This window comes from Squalius cephalus, assembly GCF_949319135.1.
Source record: "Squalius cephalus genome assembly, chromosome: 1".
NCBI lineage: Eukaryota > Metazoa > Chordata > Actinopteri > Cypriniformes > Leuciscidae > Squalius > Squalius cephalus.
The window spans coordinates 11,466,757-11,491,167 of record NC_137122.1 but is presented as its reverse complement, the minus strand read 5'-3'; the positions used below and the strand labels follow the sequence as shown (position 1 = coordinate 11,491,167).

The 24,411-nt window shown below is 40.6% G+C and overlaps 1 protein-coding gene across 3 annotated transcripts in view; it reads right to left on the bottom strand.

Moving 5' to 3' along the window:
* Positions 1 to 19,874, bottom strand: part of LOC307162260 (uncharacterized protein) — a 33,509-nt gene extending 13,635 nt beyond the window's left edge. Inside the window, exons 1-2 of one of the 3 annotated variants that reach the window (XM_079877472.1) lie at positions 19,718 to 19,874; positions 8,083 to 8,222 (exon numbers count right to left, since the gene is read on the bottom strand). The gene's annotated coding sequence lies outside the window, so the exon portion shown is untranslated. Of the gene's footprint in view, positions 1 to 8,082; positions 8,223 to 15,759; positions 15,812 to 18,595; positions 18,930 to 19,717 lie in introns of those variants that run through there. The other 2 variants (XR_013821887.1, XR_013821886.1) reach the window with 2 other exon arrangements.
* Positions 19,875 to 24,411: the final 4,537 nt, after the last annotated feature.

Here is a 24,411-nt window from a genome sequence, read left to right as displayed (position 1 = left end):
AATAGAACGGTTAAGATTAAAATGTGGACACATGCTGCTGTCCCGAGAATTTTAGGTTTATTTCGCTTTCCCCCCCACCTACACAATGGCAGCCTATGGGCACTGGAACAATCCTTCATAAAACGCATTAAACTTTCGTTTACAAAGACGTGAAACTCACCGAGTGGTCAGGGGTGTTCAATGATATGCTCACAAAAAAATCGCTGCAAAAGATGCTTTCCAACAGGTGTTTTACCATTCGTTGTAAAACTGTGGATCTATTTTTCCAAACGTCTCACACCCGCAGATTCTTCCGTTGAGAGCTTGAATAATAAACACTCCAGCCCAGTTGGTGGCGATAATGCACCTTTGCCAATTACAAGCAAACCACTGGCATTTAATTGAATACACAGAAGAAGCAGAAGAAGAAGCGGCGGAGTAATACCGTACCGCACACAGCCCATCCAATTCAAGTCAATGGAGGAGACAAAAACTACGATAAAACCTGTTGGAAAGCATCTTTTGCAGCGATTTTTGTGTGAGCATATCAGTGAACACCCCTGACCACTCGGTGAGTTTCACGTCTTTGTAAACGAAAGTTTAATGCGTTTTAGGAAGGATTGTTCCAGTGCCCATAGGCTGCCATTGTGTAGGTGGGGGGGAGAAGCGAAATAAACCTAAAATTCTCGGGACAGCAGCATGTGTCCACATTTTAATCTCAACCGTTCTATTTCATCAGAAACGATCTGTAAACAGGGCTTTAAGTGTAAAATACCGAACTTGTCCTTTAATGTGAAGGCTATACATGTATCTGGGTGAGATATTTGAAGTAGTTGAAAATCAACTTAAAAAAATAAAGCAACCAGCTACAAAGCTTTTTTGTGTTTACTGAACTTCAGAACCTCTGTAGTTGTGCTTACTTGTTTCTTTGAGTTGGACTGGTAGTTAGATAAACTGAGTTTAGTATAGTTTACTTAATCAGGTATAGTTTAGGTAATCAAATAAGTTTAGTGAACTTTAAACAAATTAAAAAAAATATTTGGCACAACTTCGACTTTGCCAGGGTTGGGCCACACACAGCTTGGGCTCTGGAACCACACTCCTGGAGAGAGGCTGGACTTTCTACCACTCTGGAGTTGCCCATGGTGAGAGGCGGCAAGCTGGTGTGGGTTTGCTTGTAACCCCCAGCTCAGCCACCATGTGTTGAAGTTTACCCTGGTAAATGAGAGTGTCGCTTCCCTGCGCCTTTGGGTCGGGGACGGGTCTCTAACTGTCGTGTGTGCCTACGGGCCGAACGGCAGTGCAGAGTACCCGGCCCTCTTGGGGTCTCTGGGAAGGGTGCTGGAAAGTGCTCTGACTACTCTGTCGTTCTACTGGGGGACTTCAACGCAAATTTGGGCAGCGACACTGACACCTGGAGGGGCGTGATTGGGAGGAACAGGCCCCCTGATCTGAACCCAAGTGGTGTTCTGTTATTGGACTTCTGTGCTAATGACAACTTGTCCATAACGAACACCATGTTCAAGCATAAGGGTGTCCATTAGTGCACGTGGCACCAGGACACCCTAGGCTGGAGGTCGATTATCAACTTTGTGGTCATTTAATCCGACCTTCGGCCGTATGTCTTGGACACTTTGGTGAAGAGAGGGCTGAGCTGTCAACTGATCACCAGCCTCAGCCTCCCTGGGAAAGTCTATGCCAGGGTACTGGAAAGGAGAATTCGGCCGATAGTCGAACCTCGGATTCAGAAGGAACAGTGCGTTTTTTGTCCCCGTGGTGGAACACTGGACCAACTTTATACCCTCTCCAGGGTGCTGGAGGGTTCATGGGAGTTTGCCCAACCAATCCACATGTGCTTTGTGGATTTGGAGAAGGCATTCGACTGTGTCCCTTGTGGCATCCTGTGAAGGGTGCTCTGGGAGTATTGGGTCCGGGGCCCTTTGCTAAGGGGCTGTCCGGTCCCTGTACAACTGGAGCAGGAGCTTGGTTTGCATTGCCGGCAGTAAGTCAGACTTATTCCCAGTGTACGTTGGACTCTGGCAGGGCTGCCCTTTGTCACCGGTTCTGTTCATAATTTTTATGGACAGAACATCCCATGAAAGGGTCCGGTTTGGGGACCACATGATTTCATCTCTGCTCTTTGTGGATGATGTTGTCGTGCTGGCCCCTTCAGACCAGGACCTTCAGCATGCACCAGGACGATTTGCAGCCGAGTGTGAAGCGGCTGGGATGAGAATCAGAACCTCCAAATCCGAGGCCATGGTTCTAAGTCGGAAAAGGGTGGCTTGCCCACTTCAGGTTGGTGGAGAGTTCCTGCCTCAAGTGGAGGAGTTCAAGTATCTTGGGGTCTTGTTCACGCGTGAGGGAAGGATGGAACGGGACCGGAAACAAACATTGTTTCTCTTCCACTTCTACTCTTCAATGGTTCTGTTATTGGACTTCTGTGCTAGTGACAACTTGTCCATAACGAACACCATGTTCAAGCATAAGGGTGTCCATTAGTGCACGTGGCACCAGGACACCCTAGGCCAGAGGTCGATTATCAACTTTGTGGTCGTTTAATCCGACCTTCGGCCGTATGTCTTGGACACTTTGGTGAAGAGAGGGCTGAGCTGTCAACTGATCACCACCTGGTGGTGAGTTGGATCCGATGGAGGGGGAGGAAGCTGGACAGACTCGGTAGACCCAAACGTACTGTGAGGAAGGGGGGAACTGTGAGGAACACACCCTCCAGTGTTCAAGAAGGGGGACTGGAGGGTGTGTTCCCACTACAGGGGGATCACACTCCTCAGCCTCCCTGGGAAAGTCTATGCCAGGGTACTGGAAAGGAGAATTTGGCCAATAGTCGAACCTCGGATTCAGAAGAAACGTTTTTTTGTCCCCGTGGTGGAACACTGGACCAACTTTATACCCTCTCCAGGGTGCTGGAGGGTTCATGGGAGTTTGCCCAACCAATCCACATGTGCTTTGTGGATTTGGAGAAGGCATTCGACTGTGTCCCTTGTGGCATCCTGTGAAGGGTGCTCTGGGAGTATTGGGTCCGGGGCCCTTTGCTAAGGGCTGTCCGGTCCCTGTACAACTGGAGCAGGACAATCTGATATGAATACACTAGATGGAGTACCACACTTTGAGAACCAAGGAACAGACGGATCGGTGCAGCTTCTGCAGTAATGCAGTCGCTGTACCAGTCTGTCGTGTTGAAGAAGGAGCTGAGCTGCAAGGAGAAGCTCTCGATTTACCCGTCGTTCTACGTTCCTACTCTCACCTATGGTCATGAGCTGTGATCCCGGATACAAGCGGCAAAAATAAGCTTTCTCCACAGGGTGGCTGGGCTCTCCCTTAGAGATAGGGTGAGGAGCTTGGCCACTCGGGAGGAGCCCAGAGTAGAGCCACTGCTCCTCCACATCGAGAGGGGTCAGCCTCGGGCATTTGTTCCGGATGCCTCCTGGACACCTTCCCGGGAAGGTGTTCCGGGCAAATCCCACACGCTGCAGGGATTATGCCTCCCGGCTGGCGCCTGGGAACACCTCGGTATTCCCCCGGAAGAGCTGGAGGAAGTGTCAAGGGAGAGGGAAGTCTGGGCGTCTCTGCTTAGACTGCTGCCCCCGCGACCCGGCCCGTATAAGCGGAAGGTGATGAATGGATGGACAACTTCGACCACTGAAGTTGAGTAAACTCAAAAATGCTTTGAAGCTGGTTGCTTTATTTTTTTGTTTACTCAACTTTTTGTTTTACAGTGTGATTTTTCCGACTTCATGAAGCCTCATGGTGTGAATGAAACATCAAACTGGCTAGAACAGTGGTTGTCAAACTTTTTACTGGAAAGTACCACCTCAGAAAATATTTGGCTCTCCAAGTACCACCATAATGACCAATATGAAAATACAGTAGCGTAGTAGGCCTAACTATTCAGATACAGCTCAAAAATGAGGCAGCTTAATTTCTAATAAGAATTTTTATTATTTTCAACCACTTTAAACATTGTAAAAACACAATTTGAACATTAATACGGCAGTGTGCTGTAAAAGTGAAATAAAAACTCTAGCCTACTGTACTTAAAACATTAAGTAAAAAAAAGTACTGTTCTTAATTTAAAAAAAAATCAGGCTGTGTATTCATATTTAACCCTTTTAAACGTACATTTAAAATATTCTGGCTGACCCCTGTGAGTTTTTTAAGGTGATAATTATTTAGAACTGATCACTTTATTGTTTCCATGGTAACGCGTCATTGCTTGTTACGTGACACACCGCTTTTATTTCATTTTTTTATTCAAAATATTCACAAATTTGTTAGCTATGGCATGAAATATTTGATATTCCGATTGTCAAATATATGCAAGTGGAAGTGTTATGTTGTTTAAACACCTTTATAACGATCGCGTTAGTTTAGCTATATGCGCTGTCATGTTAGTTTGTGCCACTGTTCAGAGAATCGGATCTGTTGGATTTACAGCACGTGAATTCATCCACTTCTCCCGAAATACATGAAAGCAAGTGGCCGGTGAACTGGGAGAAGAATAGAGTTAACTTTAAAGTTACTTACACAATGTGTAACACAATCTGATATGAATACAACGTGTCGTCTAATTATAATGGAAATTATTATTATTTCCACTTCCATAGACATCAGTGTGTATTTTACAAATTCTAAATGTATTGTATTTTTTTAGTACTCATGTGAATTTAAATGTCTGAAACCTAAAATAAACATGTGGTTAAACACTGAATAATTGTGATATTTGACAGCGCCTGAGTGGCGCACGTCCGTCTCTGGCTCAGCGCCAGCCTACTGCGAAAGCACATTTGAATTTAGCAGTTGATCATGTGATGCACTGACCGTTCTACTCACACCGGTGTAATCGTATCGTACACTCCAGGGACCAGCTAAGACTGATCACACAATAGACAGTAAAAGATCACACCGGTTTGATCTTACGTGCAAAATTCAGTGATTCCTCTGCGTACCACTAGATGGAGTACCACACTTTGAGAACCACTGGACTAGAACAAACTAGAAAAGGGTGAAACGGATAATAATGTAGACACACAGCAATCTCATTCAATGTCAGTCATGTGTGGGTGAAATATAATTTAAAGGTGCTCTAAGTGATGCGATGCGTTTTTTAGGCCAAAACATTTTTTGTCACATACAGCAAACATCTCCTCACTAACCGCTAGATGCCTGTCCCCTGAACACACTGTAAAAAAACGCGGTCTCTCTAGACACCACAGGCTCCACAAACGGCAACAAAAACAAACTGGGCTCACCCGCACCAAGAAACATAATAAACAGAGTTCCAGCCAAAGAAGTATTGGAGGGTGGGGTTTGGGGGGTTAGTGCACGTGTACGTGAAGGGGGTGTGGAGGAGAGAGAACAGAGAAGCATGAAGAGGGAAGTTTGAATTAGGGCCAACACACGACCAAAGAGACGACGTTCCGATGAACAAATTGCAAAGAAGAGGGACAAGGATAAGGATCGCGCGAAGTCCCGAATTTACATCGGAAAAACCTTCGAAAGGTGGCGAGAACTCCGAACGCAGAAGGGCTTCCAATCCGACATAGTTGCTCTGTTTTTGCAGAACAGGTAAATCCATTTTTCTTTCTAAACTGACGTTCATGTTCGCCAAACCAACACAAGGATGTAATTAGCTAGAACTATAAAGTCAGTGTTAACTTTGGTGAATACAACATGTATGTTTCTAGCAGCGATTAATCTCTATTGTAAATGATCAAGCAAATTCACAGTAGGGCGACAATTTGTGTGAATGATTGTTTTCATCCACTGTTTGTTATGAATTTAAATGTTCATTTATAGGCTGTTGACTTTGACTAAATTTGTTTACGTCGCCGCCGTTGTTTATGCTCACTGGGAAAAGCGAAGCTGACGTTATCTTGCTATTATTGCGTCCTTGTATGGGAACTATAGTTATAACCTCAGGTGGCGATTTTAAGATAATGTTTCTCTTTTTCTGCATTCTGTTCTGCAATATATAAAAGCATTTATCTAACTTGGCGACATTACACATTGAATGAAGTATCAGTAAAACTTAACTTTGTTTGTAGTGACTATTTTGACTTTCCTTTATGTCGGAAGGTAGGGGAGGAGGGAGGAGACGGGATGAGGAGGAGGGAGGGTCTAGCTAGCCTCCGTTTTGTTTGACAACAATTCGAATGTCAACAAGAAGTAACGTCTCCCGGGATCGCTTACAGCACCTTTAAGCATTTAAAAGCTATTTTGAGAAAATTAAAACATGGAAAGCTCAAAAAGAAAATCATATCAGGCTACTTCATGACTTAATAAAATTATTAATAAAATTATTCCTGATTCAAGCAGAATCATCAGAAAATAAAAACATACAATAACAATGTGGTGTTGGTAAAATCATTACTTTAAACAAATACAAACATTAAGTAAAAGTGAAGGAGAATGAGACAGATCTCTCTCTTTACTGACTTATAAGAGCCAAAGCATCTCAAGAGAAAAAGAGAAGAGAAGTGTCCAGTTTCAAAGATACATGAAAGTATATCTTGTGTTTGCATGGAAGAGTAGAAGTGGAAGATAAACAATGTTTGTTCTGATGAAAAACAATGAAGAATGAGTTAAAAATTAATATCAGATTCATGTGTCTCTTAAAAGTGTTATGGCTTCTTCTTCAGCTCCTGAACTTTGCCTTCAAGTGTTTTTATTTTCCAGTGTGAATTTCCTGGCACTCTTTCAGTTCATCTTCTGTAGTAAAGGACTTCAGCACTGAAACTCACACCGACGTGTCTTTTCTGCTGTAATATTACTAATGAATCTTCTCCTTTGTGTGAATCTTCAGGTGTTAGTGAGTAAAGAAGATAACTGAAGGAACCTCTCTCCACATGGATCATGGCTCATGGTTTCTCCACTGCATGGCTCTTCATGTGTCGCTTCAGGTAACTTTTAAAAGAGAAACTCTTTCCACACTGATCACACTTGTGCGGCTTCTCTCTGGTGTGGATCGTCTCATGTGCTTTCAGATGTCCTGATCGACTGAATCTCTTGTCACAGTGTGAACACTTGTAAGGTTGTTCTCCAGTGTGGATAATCTGGTGCAGTTTTAAACTGCCCGCTGTGATAAAAGTCGACTCACACTCAAAGCACATGTACTCTCTCACACCAGTGTGAATTTTCTCATGTGCTTTTAAATTGCACAGCATTAAAAAACTCTTTCCACACACAGAACATGAATGTGGCTTCTCCTTCGTATGAACTCTCAGGTGTCTCTTCAGGGTTGATCCACAATGAAATGATTTTCCACACTGATCACATGTGAATGGCTTCTCTCCGGTGTGGATCATCATGTGAAGATTAAGGTTTGATGATTGTGTGAAACTCTTCCCACACTGATCACATGTGAACGGCTTCTCTCCAGTGTGGATCCTCATGTGAACATTAAGATGTTGTTTTTGTGCGAAACTCGTCCCGCATTGATCACATGTGAACGGCTTCTCTCCAGTGTGAACTCTCATGTGAATCTCAAGACTTTGTTTGGTTGTGAAACTGTTTCCACACTGAACACACATATGTGACATTCCTCCAGAGTGGATCCTCTTGTGTTTGGTCAGATGTTGTTTTCGTGCGAAACTCTTCCCGCATTGATCGCATGCGCAAGGCTTCTCTCCAGTGTGGATCCTCATGTGAGCATTAAGATGTTGTTTTTGTGTGAAGCTCGTCCCGCAATGATCACATGTGAACGGCTTCTCTCCAGTGTGGATTCTAATGTGAATCTTAAGACTTCGTTTGGTTGTGAAACTCTTTCCACACTGAGTGCAGGTGAAAGATTTCTGGGCTCTTCTTTTCTTGAAAAATGTCTGTTTAGTATTTGAGTGACTCAAAGGTTTTTCTCCAAGTTTGACATGATGTTCCTCCTCCTTCACTTCACTCGGTTCTTCACTCTCCTTCTCTTCACTCAGTTCTTCACTCTCCTCCTTCACTTCCATCAGGTCTGAAGTGAAACAAAAATATTGTTATTCATCAAAATAATACAAGAGTTTATCTAAAAAGTGAAGAAGTGCTTGAATGTTTCTAACATGAATGTTCTTCAGCATCATGAATGAATGAAGAATAAACACCAACCTCTTTGTTCTTCAGGATCTTCAGTGTGTTTCATTCTGCAGGGTTCTGGATCACTCATGTTCTCACTGTCCTCTTTAATAAACTCAGTCTTTGCAGATTTCAGCTCTTCCTGATGCTCTGATGCTCGTCTTCACTTGTAGCTGATGGGAATTTACAGCATTTATTGCTGAATTACTGTGGGAGGAGCTTCACTGACCATGTGATGGATGTGGGAGGGGCTTCACTGATGATGTGAATTGGTGTGGGTGGAGCTTCACTGGTGATGTAATTGATATGGGAGGGGCTTAAATTGTGGTAAATTTTAGTGGGGGGAGCTGATCTGCCCAAAATAAGTTTGTTTTATACTTATTGGTAAAAGAATATAAATCATGTAATGAAATTATTCCAAATATAAATAATAGTAAGTAAAACAGTTCAACGCAGAAAGACTAAAGAATAAATGTAGCCTACATAGTAACCAACAAATACCCTCAGTTTGACACCAATGAAATGAACTTTAAGTGTCAATATACAGGAGATCTGAAGACATCAGCATAATAAATGAGGTGAAAACAGGAACTATTGTCATGAAATAAAGAGTGTTTTCAGCAGATCTGTTAATATTGATGAGCCTCAGACTATCAACACTCATTCAACAAGCCATTCAGGATCATCAGCAGATCATCTCACTTTGAATGAATGAATGAATGAATGAGGCATTTATATAGCGCTTTCATATGTACTACTGAAGCGCTTTACAATCATATCAGGGGATCTCTCCTCAACCAACACCACTTTATTCTGAGTGTTTGCTGTTAGAAACACATTATTTGAGCCAGGATAGATGATAAAAGCCTGTAAAACTGCTCTATTGGAAAACTTGATAAAGTTTGATTTTATGATAACTACATTCATCACAATAAAGTAATTAGTTCATTAAAGTGTGCAGAAACTGAAAACGATCATAAAACTTTTACAAATAGAGAGCACCACAAGCAACATTATTCCAAGTGTAATAGATAGAATATTATTTATGTATAGATTTAAAATGTCTCACGTGAGTCATTATAGACTCAATGTAAAGTATTTAGCAGTATATGTTGCAGTTTATTTTAACAATTTAAAGTAACTAACAAATTTAATCCAAATTGTGTCAAAAGAGAATAAATAAAATGGCAGCAGCAACACTTTAGATCGAATCAATTCCCCTCACAGATCTAAAACCAGTAACAGTTCACCGATATAAAGTTGGTTTGACGTTGGAAGTTTGACATTTGTCAAAGATTCAGCTCCGAAACACTTAAATACATCAATAACGATTTGGCATAAGAACAAAAAACAGGATGTGTTCAAACTGTTTTAAATTGTAGACGAGAACACACAGTGTAGTTTGTGTTTTAATTGGTTTAACTGTATATCTATACATTTTGTAATGTAAAACAGCAGATAGGGATCGTCTACAAAGTACAAAACGAAGAGGAAAAACGCTCAATTGTTCCATCCATATGCTTTACCCCTGAAAAAAGGTGCTCAAACTGTGCACACAAAGCCTTTAAACACACACACTCAATCTCACCTGTTTCTCACTCAATCTTCGCCAAGACGGTGCGGAAACGCTCTTCATGGGGCTTGCAGATGGATCTGACAGAGGATCTCGAGACTGCTGAGTCACATTTTCGGGATTTCTCTGCCAGTTCTGATGTTCTCCCGCTCCGCGGTTTCTTCTTCTCTCGGCACAAGTGGAGAACCCGATGCTCGAGCTCTCTGCTTTCGAGGAAGTAGATGTGCTCAGCATCGAAGGGAGGGATTTTAGGGATGACTCGCCTCCCCATGTCCCCGCATATGAGGAGCTGGTAGAGGTTGTCTCTCATGCAGTCGCCCATCTTAACATCAATTGGCCACATGAAAGGCAGGAAGAGCTTGTGAAAAGCAAGTTGGACGAGCGCTTCCTGCAGCACAGAGAGCAACTTCACCACCGGGGTTTGCAGTTTTTCCATGGAATAAACCGCATTCTTCTCGCGTGTCCAACCCTCCTGTCCTGAATTATAGTAACATTAAGGGGGCGCGAGAAAACGGTTATGGGATGATGCCTTGGGTGGAACAGCCTCTTGCCACATATTTATCCCCCAAATCTGCATCATCCATGAAAACCCTGGCGCTGCCCACTAAACCATGCAGGGATACATCATCCTTAGTGGTTAGAACTTATATGGCTGCGGGTCGGCGCTTGTCTGCACACAATGACAGTACTCCAAGCTTACCAGACCGACCTTCTTAAAGATATTGATGAGGGCGAGGGCCCAACTCCGGAAGATATTGCGGAGTTGAGGAAGGCTGCAGACCTGTCTCTCCGAGTCACCAAGGAGACGGCCCGTGCTATCGGCCGATCCATGGCGGCGATGGTGGTATCGGAGAGACATCTATGGCTAAATTTATCGGGCATCAAGGAGAAAGACAGGGCTTTCCTCCTTGATGCCCCGATTTTGCCTTCAAACAATACCTCCCTCGCCGCACCAAATCTAAGAAGTCTGCCCCCAGTAGGCAGCCGCAGCCATCCACCAGCTCCCTCGTCTACATACAGGCGCAAAAAGAGAGCGTCGCGTCTAGAGGCTTTGTCATAGAGATCCTAGCCAGCCTAGGTTCTCTGCAGGTGGCCCCACGCATGGCAGAGCAATCAGGGTCGTCTCCTCCATGGAGCTCACAGGAAATCGATGTTGACTTCCCACTGACAAGTACGCTTCGGGACGCAATGGTTTCCAGCAAACACACGCTGCACTGTCCGCCCCACATGCCTGCGGCCAGGCAGCAATCGCTTTTGGTCGAACCCTGCTGGATATCCGCTTCAGGAAGCTATAGAACGTATTCCTCCACCAGACAGGGACTCCGGGTTTTACAGCCAGTACTTCATAGTTCCCAAGAAGGATGGGGGGTTGCGTCCAATAATACATTTGAGGCACTTGAACCGGTCTCTAAGGAGGTTCAGGTTCAAGATGCTCACCATTCCTATCATCGTGAACCAAATTCAATCCGAGGATTGGTTTGTCACGATAGATCTAAAGGACACATACTAAAACATTTCCATCCATCCATCTCACAAGAAGTTCCTGAGGTTCGTTTTCAGGGGTGAAGCGTACAAATCGATCAGACATATTGGCACCAGCCTTACACATCTGACCTAAGAATGTATCAATCTCTGCTTTCTTACTTCTCTGTTGATGTTCATGCCACAAAATCTTCATATTTCCACAACAAGATCAACAGCTCCTCCAACACACGATCACTCTTCACTCTTTTTATTAAACTCCCTCCTCTGTCCACCTCCACAATCACCACCGTCTCTTTAACTGCTGATGATTTTGCTAACTTCTTCACCAACAAAACTACAACTATCAGCAGTCAGTTCTCAGCTCCACAGACACAGGAACCCAGACTGACCCCTTCGACAGCCAATAACCCTCTCTCCTCCTCCTCTTCGCTAACCGAGGACGAAGTATCTAAACTTATCCTCAGTCTGTTCACACCAATGAAATGAAGTGTCAATTTACAGGAGATCTGAAGACATCAACATAATAAATGAGGTGAAAACAGGAACTATTGTCATGAAATAAAGTGTGTTTTCAGCAGATCTGCTAATATTGATGAGCTTCAGACTTTCAACACTCATTCAACAAGCCATTCAGGATCATCAGCAGATCATCTCACTTTATTTTGAGTGTTTGCTGTTAGAAACACATTATTTGAGTCAGGATAGAATATAAAAAACCTGTAAAACTGCTCTAGTGAAATACAAAACCGTTATTTATCACAAATTAACAGAATCAGGATCAGTGGTTCCCAACCTTTTTTACCTTTAAGTTCATAGAAATTGTTCTGGCTTCATGAAGCATCATGGTGTGAATGAAACATCAAACTGACTAGAACAGACTCTATGAAATGTGTATATGGTACTGGATATCAAGGGTGAAACTGTTAATAATGTAGACAGACAGCAATCTAATTCAGTGTCAGTCATGTGTGGGTGAAATATAATTTATTAGGCATTTAAAAGCTATTTTTGAGAAAATGAAAACATGGAAAGCTCAAAAAGCAATCATATCAGGATACTTAACTTTCAGATCTAAAATTAATCCTGATTCAAGCAGAATCAGCAGAAGAAAAAAACAGACAATAACAATGAGATGTTGATAAAAATTACAAAGTTTAATCAATCATTACATGAAGCAAATACAAACATTAAGTAAAAGTGAAAGCAAATGAGGCAGATCTCTCTCTTTACTGACTTATAAGAGCCAAAGCATCTCAAGAGAAGAAGAGAAGTGTCCAGTTTCAAAGATACATAAAAGTATATCTTGAGTTTGCGTGGAAGAGTAGAAGTGGAAGAGAAACTAGATGTTCTGATGAAAAACAATGAAGAACGAGTTAAAATAATTTTCTGCTGTAATATTACGAATGAATCTTCTTCTTTGTGTGAATCTTCAGGTGTTTCTTCAGGACTGATGCCCAATGAAACGGTTTACCGCACTGATCACAGTTAAATGGTGTTTCTTCAGAATGAGAAGTGATTTCAGAGAGAAAGCCTGAGCCGCTTCTTCCCAGTGTGAACTCTCATGTGAACCTTCAGACTTGATTTATATGTGAAATGATATTATAATGCGTTTTTTACACTGAGGACAGGAGACCTGAAGCGGTGACTGATTTTTAGCTTCTGTTTTTCCTTTCTTGTTCACGTCCATCAGGTCTAAAAGAAACATTAAATCAAATGAGATTTCAAATGAGAGACAAACGTGAAATGAAAAGTGAAGCTCAAGATCACTGATGAGTTCAACAGTCATTTTAATCTCATCAAATCTGGTCCTCAACTGCTGTGCACGATTATGATCTATTTTAATGTCAAGAAGATGATTTGTGTTATAAGTCACTAGTTTGGTCATGAAACAATGTAAATCTGGTGAGCATCAGCATGTCATAATAATGAGATAATTTTATGTAATAATGAGATATTTTCTTATAATTATAACTCAATATCTTATAATAATGTAAAAAATGTGAATCAGATAGCAAGCAACCACCAAGAAGTCCTGTTGCTCATCATGGCTGTTAGGAAACTAACTTACACAGGAGAGACTTTATTGCTCAGCACATAAAGATGAACTTCTTACTGTGATCTCAGACTGTGATTGTTCTCCATTTGAGTGAGTCACTGAAGATACAGACTGATGTCATGAAATGGCGTATGTATGACACGCCAATTCGATTTCCATTTTTGGCGTGCTATCAACACGCATAATCGCTTTTCAGCGTGTTTATCAACGCCGTTGACTTAACGTTACATTACTGTATAAATATGACCTAACGTTACCCCAACTCCGTCCCTAAACCTACCAGTCACTGGGGTTAATACCATGAGTCTTCTCCTACCATCCTAGGAAAAAAAATATCGATTCCCCGGTATCACGACAAGACGTGAAATAATCACGTTGTTGGTCCCCTTTGGAAAACGTGTAACAGTTAGATGTCACAGTTTAACGCCCTCAAACGTGAATCATACATGTTTGCCATATCTTGAAGATATCTGTACAATTTCCTATACCATTGTTTAGATTATAAATGTAAGATCCCTTAACTCTACTCCAACACCTAAACATACCCATTTTATCGACAATATTAAAATGATAAAACGTAATGGACAGATATGGCATTAAAAGATAGTTTGAGCCACGAATCCTACCCCTAAACCTAACCATAACCATTTCTTAAAACTACCTAGGCAACAATTATAAAGAAAAACAACAGACAGACGAGTCTATGGTATAATCACAATAATTTATTTATGGTTCCTATAGAACCATAATATACTAACCTTACAACACAACATCGATTCACAAAATACACCAATTTTATTAGCTTGATGCAATCCAAACCTTCAGAATCCATATATTATTTGCAAGAAAAAGATCCAAACTCAGCCCTTTATCCAGTAATCGTCATCTTGACCGTAAACGTCACACCCCGCGCTTGTTATGAATTCAAATTCAAAAATTGCGCCCTCAAGAAGCGTTACGACAGGTTACTATGGTTACGGCAGTAATATCAAACGCTCATTGGCTCTCGCCTCGCCTGCTTCGTCACAGATTGCGTCATGCACATTCACATTTGAAATGAAGCGCGCACTGCCGTGCCGCGCAGCCCTCAGAGCGAACCGAACCGAAGACGGATTACATTTTCATGGATTTGAATTAATAATTTAAATTCTGCTCTGTTACCTCATACAAAACCACGGCCAGAGAAGACTGCGACACATCGTCACGTGAACAACTTTTGGTACCGATTTTGACATTTTCTCATTAAATAAATTATTGTGATTATACTTGTCTGTCTGTTGTTTTTCTTTTTAATTGTAGCCTACGTAGTTTTAAGAAATGGTTATGATTAGATGGTAGGATTAGCAAACGTCCGGAGGGTTTTTCCTTGTAAGGTTTTTCTCCAGTGTGAATTCTTTGGTGCAGGTTTAAACTGCCCGCTGTAGTAAAAGTCTTCTCACACTCAAAGCACATGTACTCTCTCACATCTGTGTGAATTTTCTGATGTACTTTTAAATATGAAAGCGATGAAAAACTCTTTCCACACACAGAACATGAATGCGGCTTCTCCTTCGTATGAACTCTCAGATGTGACTTCAGCTCTGATGCACAGATAAATGTTTTCCCACACTGATCACATGTGAACGGCTTCTCTCCGGTGTGGATCATCATGTGAACATTAAGGGATGATGATCGAGTGAAACTATTTCCACACTGATCACATGTGAACGGCTTCTCTCCAGTGTGGATCATCATGTGGCACTCAAGACCTTGTTTGGTTGATAAACTCTTTCCACACTGAGTGCAGGTGAAAGATTTTTTGGCTCTTCTTTTCTTTAAAAATGTCTGTTTAGTCTTTGAGCGACTCAAAGGTTTTTCTCCAGGTTTGACATGATGTTCCTCCTTCACTTCACTCAGTTCTTCACTCTCCTCCTTCTCTTCACTCAGTTCTTCACTCTCCTCCTCCACTTCACTCAGTTCTTCACTCTCCTCCTCCACTTCACTCAGTTCTTCACTCTCCTCCTCCACTTCACTCAGTTCTTCTCTCTCCTCCTTCACTTCACTCAGTTCTTCACTCTCCTCCTTCACTTCACTCAGTTCTTCACTCTCCTCCTCCACTTCACTCAGTTCTTCACTCTCCTCCTTCACTTCACTCAGTTCTTCACTCTCCTCCTTCACTTCACTCAGTTCTTCACTCTCCTCCTTCACTTCACTCAGTTCTTCACTCTCCTCCTCCACTTCACTCAGTTCTTCACTCTCCTCCTTCACTTCACTCAGTTCTTCACTCTCCTCCTTCTCTTCACTCAGTTCTTCACTCTCCTCCTTCACTTCACTCAGTTCTTCACTCTCCTCCTCCACTTCACTCAGTTCTTCACTCTCCTCCTTCACTTCACTCAGTTCTTCACTCTCCTCCTTCACTTCACTCAGTTCTTCACTCTCCTCCTTCACTTCACTCAGTTCTTCACTCTCCTCCTTCTCTTCACTCAGTTCTTCACTCTCCTCCTTCACTTCACTCAGTTCTTCACTCTCCTCCTCCACTTCACTCAGTTCTTCACTCTCCTCCTCCACTTCACTCAGTTCTTCACTCTCCTCCTCCACTTCACTCAGTTCTTCACTCTCCTCCTTCACTTCACTCAGTTCTTCTCTCTCCTCCTTCACGTCCATCAGGTCTGAAGTGAAAGAAAAATATTATTATTCATCAAAATAATACAAGAGAAAAACAATGAAGTGAAAGAACATTAAAGTAGACAACTGCTATAAAATCTTACCGTTTTGCTGTTTTTTTATTTTTTTTATTATTAATTACAGTTAAATAAAGCGAGATCCCCTGTGTTCCAGTTCCAGTTTGGCGAACTCAATTCCCGCTCTTTTTGCCACAGAAACGTCACACTGTGGCCTCTTAGCTGAATTAACACAAGCTTTTTGCAGTCCAGTGGAGCAGACTGTCTATTATTATCATATTTTGTATTTATTATTATTTTTTATACATTAAATTTATCTTTGTAAAAAATACACAGCAGAGTGCGACCAGTGATGGGAATAACGGCGTTATAAATAAACGGCGTTACTAATGGCGTTATTTTTTTCAGTAACGAGCAATCAAACGAATTACTGTTTCCGCCATTACAACGCCGTTACCGTTATTGTCAATAAAATGTGGCGTTACTACAAGCTCACTGAAGCGGTTTTCATCCGAGTAGGCTTTCTCTCAGCCATAGGAGCTGCAAAGTTTTTTCTCTGGTGTGTGTGTTTGATAGCCTAGAAATCTAGACGCACCCTAGCGGCAGCAAAATGTATTTCGCAGCCAGGTGGGTCTAGACCAGGGTTCACCAATCTCGGTCCTGGAGGGCCGCTGTCCTGCAGAGTTTAGCTCCAACCCCAATTAAACACACCTGAACCAGCTAATCAAGGTCTCACTAGGCATACTAGAAACTTTCAAACAGGTGTTGGAGCTGGTTGGAGCTAAACTCTGCAGGGACAGCGGCCCTCCAGGACCGAGATTGGTGAACCCTGGTCTAGCAACTCTCAATAGACCTACTAGCTGCAAAAACCTGAATTGGGTCAGGCCAATCACGTCGTGTATAGAGTAGGCGGGGGCGGGCTTAAAGGGATAGTTCAGGATTTTAGACATGAATCTCTATAGCTTCCCCATAAGCAGTGTGGTGCATTGACCATGACTTACCCCCGACAGCGTCCTGTGAGCCGAGCTCCGGTCCAGTTTTGGTCAAGATGAAATTAGTCCGGCAAGTTTGCTGGGGTCACGGCAATAAAGCTTTTTTCTTCTCAAATCAATATGTGTTCAAAAGAGTGATATATTTGCAGCACAAAACCGCTGTCTATGGAGAGGTCAGACCTCGTAATGGCTTGGCACTATTTTCTTCCCCGTCATATCACTGCGCGCTGCCGCTGGTTGGTTGAAGCGCTGTCCTATTGCGTGCAGAGGGAATTTGAAAGACAGCCGTTTATCCCGCCCCTCGGATTATCCGCGTCTATGGTGAGTTTCCAGACCTAACATCTTGATGTAGGTCTGGCTTGCCAGGCTATGGGTTTGAGGCAACCGGTCAAAAGCGAGGCGAACGCCGCGAGCGCGCTGACAGTGCGCGAGTGAGACCGAGTCGAGTGTGTCCGAGAAAACGCTCGACAGTGCGCGAGAGAGACCGAATGTGTCCGAGCAGTATAAATACTTTATTATAAAAATAATTTACACATTTCAGCATTAGAATAATCTCTGCAGCATATTGGTATCAATGTTGTAATTAGTTTATATAACAAACTCCACCAAAATAACCTGCAGGGAACGTTCAAAGAAAACATCTTTGTTTGACCAGTTGAGAACACGACTAGAATTTGGCTAAAATAACCACTGATGATGACGTTCTCTGTAGGATATAAAAATAAACCCCCAAAAGATTATATTTTATTATTATTCTTTATGTACATTGTTCAGTATTAGAGAACTTTTTGTTAAACTTACTACTGTGAGGGAGAAAATACTTCAAGTAGGCTATACAGAATGTCTACCAGTTGTAAAGGTGTGTGAGTTTGATCATTTTAATTATATGCACTAGTGTATGTGTATGTATATTTTGTATTACTATTTATTTATTTTTTGGTATAATTCTTAAGAGGTATAATTTATTTTTAGACTTATTGGTTGGCCAGTTGTGGTCTGTGCAATAAATATTAAAAGATCTAAACCATCTATTGTGTTTTGTTGTTCCACTATAGTAATGATAATATTTTATTATTTAAGTTAATAGGTGTCTCTCACACTGTACCACAGCAACATTAAAATAGTGTAGATTAGTGTACAATGTTTTGTTATAATAAGATGTTATATTTAGTGTCCATTTCATTCATTTAACATTTCACATTGGAGGTATCCAAGAAATTTCTTATATTTAAACTCTTTTTTTTAAAGTAACGCAATAGTTACTTTTCCTGGTAATTAGTTACTTTTGTAATGATGTAATTCAGTTACTAATGCAGTTACTTTTTGTGAGAAGTAACTAGTAACTATAACTAATTACTTTTTTTAAGTAACTTACCCAACACTGAGTGCGACATATCACAACAATGTCTGTAGAAATGTCATATTCTGAAAGTCTAGACTGACCTCGGCTTTAACTAGTTTTAAATGAACTATTTTTGAGAATTATCTGTGTCCTACATGTGTCACTCAACCCTGTTACTTAGTTGATTTTAAAAAACTTGTGAACCAGATATAAGTTAAATTAAATAAAAGCTAAAATTATATTTAGTTTGACCTGATGTTGACAATAAATATGAACAGTTCTCAAACCTCGCTTTACTGACCATTGTTTGGAAACCAAAAATTAAACTTTTGTACTCATTTCATAGTTTAACTGTTTATCTAAATGTGATGAAGTGCTTGAATGTTTCTAACATGAATGTTCCTCAGCATCATGAATGAATGAAGAATAAACACCAACCTCTTTGTTCTCCAGGATCTTCAGTGTGTTTCATTCTGCAGGGTTCTGGATCACTCATGTTCTCACTGTCCTCTTTAATAAACTCAGTCTTTGCAGATTTCAGCTCTTCCTGATGCTCTGATGCTCGTCTTCACTTGTAGCTGATGGGAATTTACAGCATTTATTGGAGAATTACAGTGGGAGGAGCTTCATTGGTGATGTGGGGGGGGGGGGGTAAATTATGGTAAATTTTAATGGGAGGAGCTTCTCTGCCAAATATATATACTATTTGCCCAAAATAAAAAATAAAAATAAATCTGAGTTTGTTTGATACTGGTGGTGAACAGATTGACTCCTGTAACACAGGAGAGGAATGAGGAGACAGTGTGTCAGGTTCAAGCTCTCTGCAGTAATTTATTTAAGAATTTTCTTCAGCAAATACATCTCTATTTGTTAAGAGTCATTTTATGTTTCACACATTAATTATTCAGTGTCTTTTTAACATTACAACGAATTTCAGTGTCTGTGTCAATACAAAATCCATAATAAAATAAATATCTAAGTACCAAATGCATGTTCACTTAGATGCATGTTCACTCTTCGTGCTTGTATTTTACACTATTTATCAAAATGAAATGTAAACTTAAGCCAATGGTAATATTCACCAGATATTTTTAGGATACTTAGAAACTTTCATTCACAGTATTTTATCAGTATCACGTCAATACAGTACTACAAATCATGCTCAGAACTAATAAAGTGCTCCAAGTGTAACTTCAAATCTCATTTTAAACTGTAACCATTCTTGTCTAAAATCATTGAGCAAAAAACATTTTTAACCGATGGTGGGGAGTTAACATACAGTGAGCTAAACAATACTCGTTAACATTGCAAGCTCATAAAATATCTTCGTGTGCATGCACGTGGGAAAGTGTGTGTTGAGCAGACTTGCTCTCTAACATAACGACAGTTACTCTGCTGGACTTTGCCCTCTCGTTTCAAACTCGTTTCAAACTCGTTACAAACAAAATCAGAAACAGACCCTAACGAAAATTACTTCACTAAAACAGTCCACTCATATCCCAAACACATTTCTGCATGGCTAAATTCTAGCTCTGAGGTCTTTTTTGTACATTTACCCACCTGTAACACAGGAGAGGAACGATGCGTCCCAATTCGCATACTATCCGTCCTAAATAGTATTCGAAAATAGAATTAGTAGTTCATCCCAAATCGTAGCATGCAGCCTGTAGCACGATGACGTAGCAGATCCGACACGTACTGGACGCGCATGCGCGGTGGTGTGTTTTGGTCTGTAAAAAAAAAAAAAAAAAAAAAAAAAAAGATTTTAAGTTAAATATAAATGATCACTCCAGTGACAACTGCGTGATCTGACTGCTGTGATTAGTTTGTACATTAAACTTAAATTCAGGGTTTGTTTTTTATTTGTTTTGTTTTTGTTTTTGTACATCATGGCAACAAAGACGCTAAAATGCAATCATGCAATGAGCTTCTCTACTACTTATTGTGAAATTGATATTTTTTATATTTACTATTAGCCTTATCCATACTGCAACATCCTTATGTTTGTATATGTGTGGGCCTAATGAAAAATACGTGACAAATCCTGTCCCTTATTGATTTGATTCGGCACGCATCATCTTACTTGTAAATACGGGACGATTCTGTATTTTAAGGGACGGGTGGCAAGAGGAACCTAATGTACAGATCACTGTGGAAAAATTAGTATAGCCATTAAAGAAGGAACTCTTACCAGGCAACATATCATTAGCACTTTCTTTTCTGGCAAGATTTAGTTTCCTGATGCTGTTATTATTTTTGATTTTTCCCTTGAATGTGTACTGGTATTTTAAGTTGTTTACAGACCGTATTGTACAAATTACATGACTAATTTTTGATTTTTAATCATAATTTTTTCACTCAAAAGCAAATATGACTTGAATAAAATAAAATGGCTTTATTTTAAAATGTTCTGTGTACACACATTAGATCCATCACATTTAGGTTTAAAATCATGTTATTTGAAATATTGTAAAATTAACTATTTTGCATGTAGGTAGAGAGAAACTAAGAGCATCACATTTATGTAAATAATTACTTATTCATCAATAATTACTTATTACTAGGCTATTTATTAGTAGGCAACTACTACTACACAGGTTAGAACATCATCTCAATACAATATTGAGCACATGTCACTTAAGACAGCGCATGCGAATTATGTTCATGAAAGATCCGTTCATTGCGTTTGTCACGTGACAAATGAATGAAAGACTCGCAAGGTAAAGTAATTATTTATGTTCCCTGTAAATTATTTTTGACTGCATTATAATGATTTCTTAATTCAGAATATTATCAAGATTGCGTAGGTGGATGTGTTCAGGGAATTTACCAGTTAAAAGTAGGCTATAATAACATTTAAAACCCCTTAAATGAACAAAATGACTCGAAAAAAGATTCATTCATTTTGATGGACGAGATCGAACAAGAGAGTCAGTATATTGATCCGAACTTCAGTGTTGCCAGATTGGGCGGGTTCCGGCCCAATTGGGCAGTTTTAAATTTGATTGTGCCGGTAAAAAAGGGTTTGGGCGGGAGGACAAAATTTGGGCTGGTTTGGGGTCAGTTCGGCGGTTTTAAAACATCTACATTTTAAAGTCTAATTGGTTAAAAAACTAAACTAAAGTGTGCATGTAGTCCATAAAATCAGTCATCATGACATTACTGTACACACACGCCCATGCAGAGTCATCTGGCATTGGTGTTGACATCACAGACGAGCACGCACTTTTAGCCATAAGTTGTAGCTGTATATTCAAGTGATCGCTAATGCCAAAGTGATATAGCCTACTAAACAGTAAGTAGTATCTACACAGTAAAGAGTGAGATAGTGAGCAAAAACGTAAACCTGGTGGGAGATATCGATGGTGAATATAACTCTGAGGAGAGCACAGTTGAAGTACTTGAAATGAAATCAAATATGGGACGTGAAATATGTCCATGGTCATGTGCACACTAGCCTAACCTTACCAGACATCGGCAACTTTTACACCGTCCAGACTGCACAATACTCGACCCTGACAGCTGCTGAAAATGGTTTGAATCAACGATGAATGAGTTTGACTGCTATTCTGCGTTATGTTCTGCAATGTGTACTTCCGAGGGTTAAAGTCATCGGTTCATTTCTTGATTGCCGTTTTGACAGTGTCCATCTGGACATTTTAGTCATATTGGCTAATTCTCTTTAATTATTGCCCTGTTTTGATCTATTTTATTTTATTTTATATTTTATTTTATCATTGTTATTTTGTTTTAAGGAGATACAAATTGTGCTTATCAACCTTGAATGACATGGTAATGAAATTATATCATATTATTTTGGCAGTAAAATTTTGGGCGTTTTTTTCTTGTAGTGTGCGGGTTTTGGTGAGCTTTTGGGCTGGAAATCACCGTCCCAATCTGGCAACACTGTCGAACTTCCCCATCCAGTACGTATTGGATCATCCAGCAACGTCATCGTGCTACAGGCTGCAGCGAAGGGGTGTCTCGATCAATGCGCACTCTAACGGCTAATATTGCCCACAACCCATCGACGCAATCCCATTGGACGAGTGTTAAAAAACTACAGACATGGAGGACGCGCGAGTCCGGCGGTTATGTAGAGAGGTTTAGATCTTTTACTGTCTATGGTTTAAAGGGGGTTGAGTGATTATTATCATTATCTAACCTGGCAAAAATGTATTTATTTAATCTTGTCTACATTATATATCTGCAGCAGCATTGTGAACTTTTGTAAAAAATACATTTAGCCATTAACTTTTAAATGCATCATTATATTCAAATTGCAAACACATGAGGAGAGTCTGAAAGACCCACGGCTGGCAGATCAACGTGCAAATACATTTCTCTTCGAAACAGTAGGAAATTAAATTAGAGTGAATGGAGGATTTTAACTGTGACCAAATGATTGACAGGGCAGTTTGCGGTGACAGGATGCACGCGACAGATCTGTCCGTTAAGATGACGAAGTAGTATGTCCCAAAGCTCACCCGACCCTGCCCCTGCTGGCCCGGAGCAAACACTACACAATTTACTTTGAAGAAGGAAAAACACATTAAAATAAAAACCCTTCGGATACCTTTTTTCCAAAATAAAATACAATAACTTGTGTTCAAATAAAATACAATAATTCAGAATATTCTTATAACACAAATACAACACTTTTGTGGTCGCCACACCTACATAGTTACCAACAAATCCCCTCAGTCTGCTGACACCAATGAAATTAACTTTAAGTGTCAATTTACAGGAGATCTGAAGACATCAGCATAATAAATGAGGTGAAAACAGTAACTATTATCATGAAATAAAGAGTGTTTTCAGCAGATCTGTTAATATTGATGAGCCTCAGACTATCAACACTCATTCAACAAGCCATTCAGGACCATCAGCAGATCATCTCACTTTATTCCGATTATAGGCATTGCATTAACCATGCTTGCAATTTAATGCATTGCATTTTTAGGGCTTGCATTTTTAATGGGCTGAAATTCAACATGGTTGAATATTTAAGCTGTGAATATTTCAATTAAAAACATTTCAAACACATTTTCATTATTAAAAATTCAATAATCCATATTCACCATTCATATTTCACTTCCAAAATATTCAAACTGATTAAAAATACAACCAATAATATTTAACAGGCAATTTTCTGTCCATTTTATTTCGCTTTGCAAATTCGCTTCCACAAATTCAGTGGTTCAATTTCGACAGTAAATTCAACATTGACGTCCAGGAACTGCAGGAAAAGCAGAAGATTGCCGAGCATACTCTCCATCTGCTGTTAGTCGACCTCACCATCAGATGGTGCAAAAGCAGTTGTTGTTGACGAAGACATTCATTCATAAAATGAAAATGATTAGCTGTGTCAGTATATATATGCGGAAAAGACGATAATCACACAAAAGCTGTGTTTATGTTTCATTCAATAACTTCATTGTTACTTTCCCTGTGTAGCCTATGTAGCAGTATGAGTTAAAGGAGACATATCATGCTTTTAAAGCGTTCCTTTTAACATATAAATCATACATTTGTAGTCTATATAAAGCAGAACTGCAATGCTTGGGTCTGAATTCCTCATTATTATAGCTCCACAGGCCCCTTTTTTACCCCTTTTCTGATGTGCGTCTGAGAGCAACTCGTTTTGGTGCGGTCTCTTTAAATACAATTGAGACACGTCATACCCCGCCCCCTGTCCAGTTTGCAGAGGTTCAACTCCACCCCGTTCGGCCATTTTTGTAGTTTGATAGCAGAGATACGATTATAGCGGCACAGAAACGTTTTATTCACACATTATTAACAAAATGTCAACAACAGAAGACTTGTCCAGCCAGCCTTACATGTTCGAGACAGAGTCGGAGCCGGAGCGAGATGAAAATGAAGACGACGAACCTGCAGAAGAACGTCTTCATATGGATGTATCGCAATGGTGTGTTACTGTATTTACACATGAAACTTTGGTCTTCCGACCTTTTACCACCGTGTCGATTTATTTTGATTAATATGTGCGAGGGAGAGAGAGCAAGACAGCGTCTAGTTTGGAGACGGTGTCTTGTTTACACTTTTGCCTGGCTCCGAAGAGAGAGAGAGAGCGTGCGCGCGACCAGGTCTCTCTCTCTCTGCTCGTTCTTTCAGTTAAACATGCGCCCTGTCCACAGTCTATGGCCCTGTCACAAGCGTGGCAGTTCATCTACATTAGACGGTGTAATGAAGCGTGTGGGTTACTACATCCAACAACCGAACATTTTGACTTA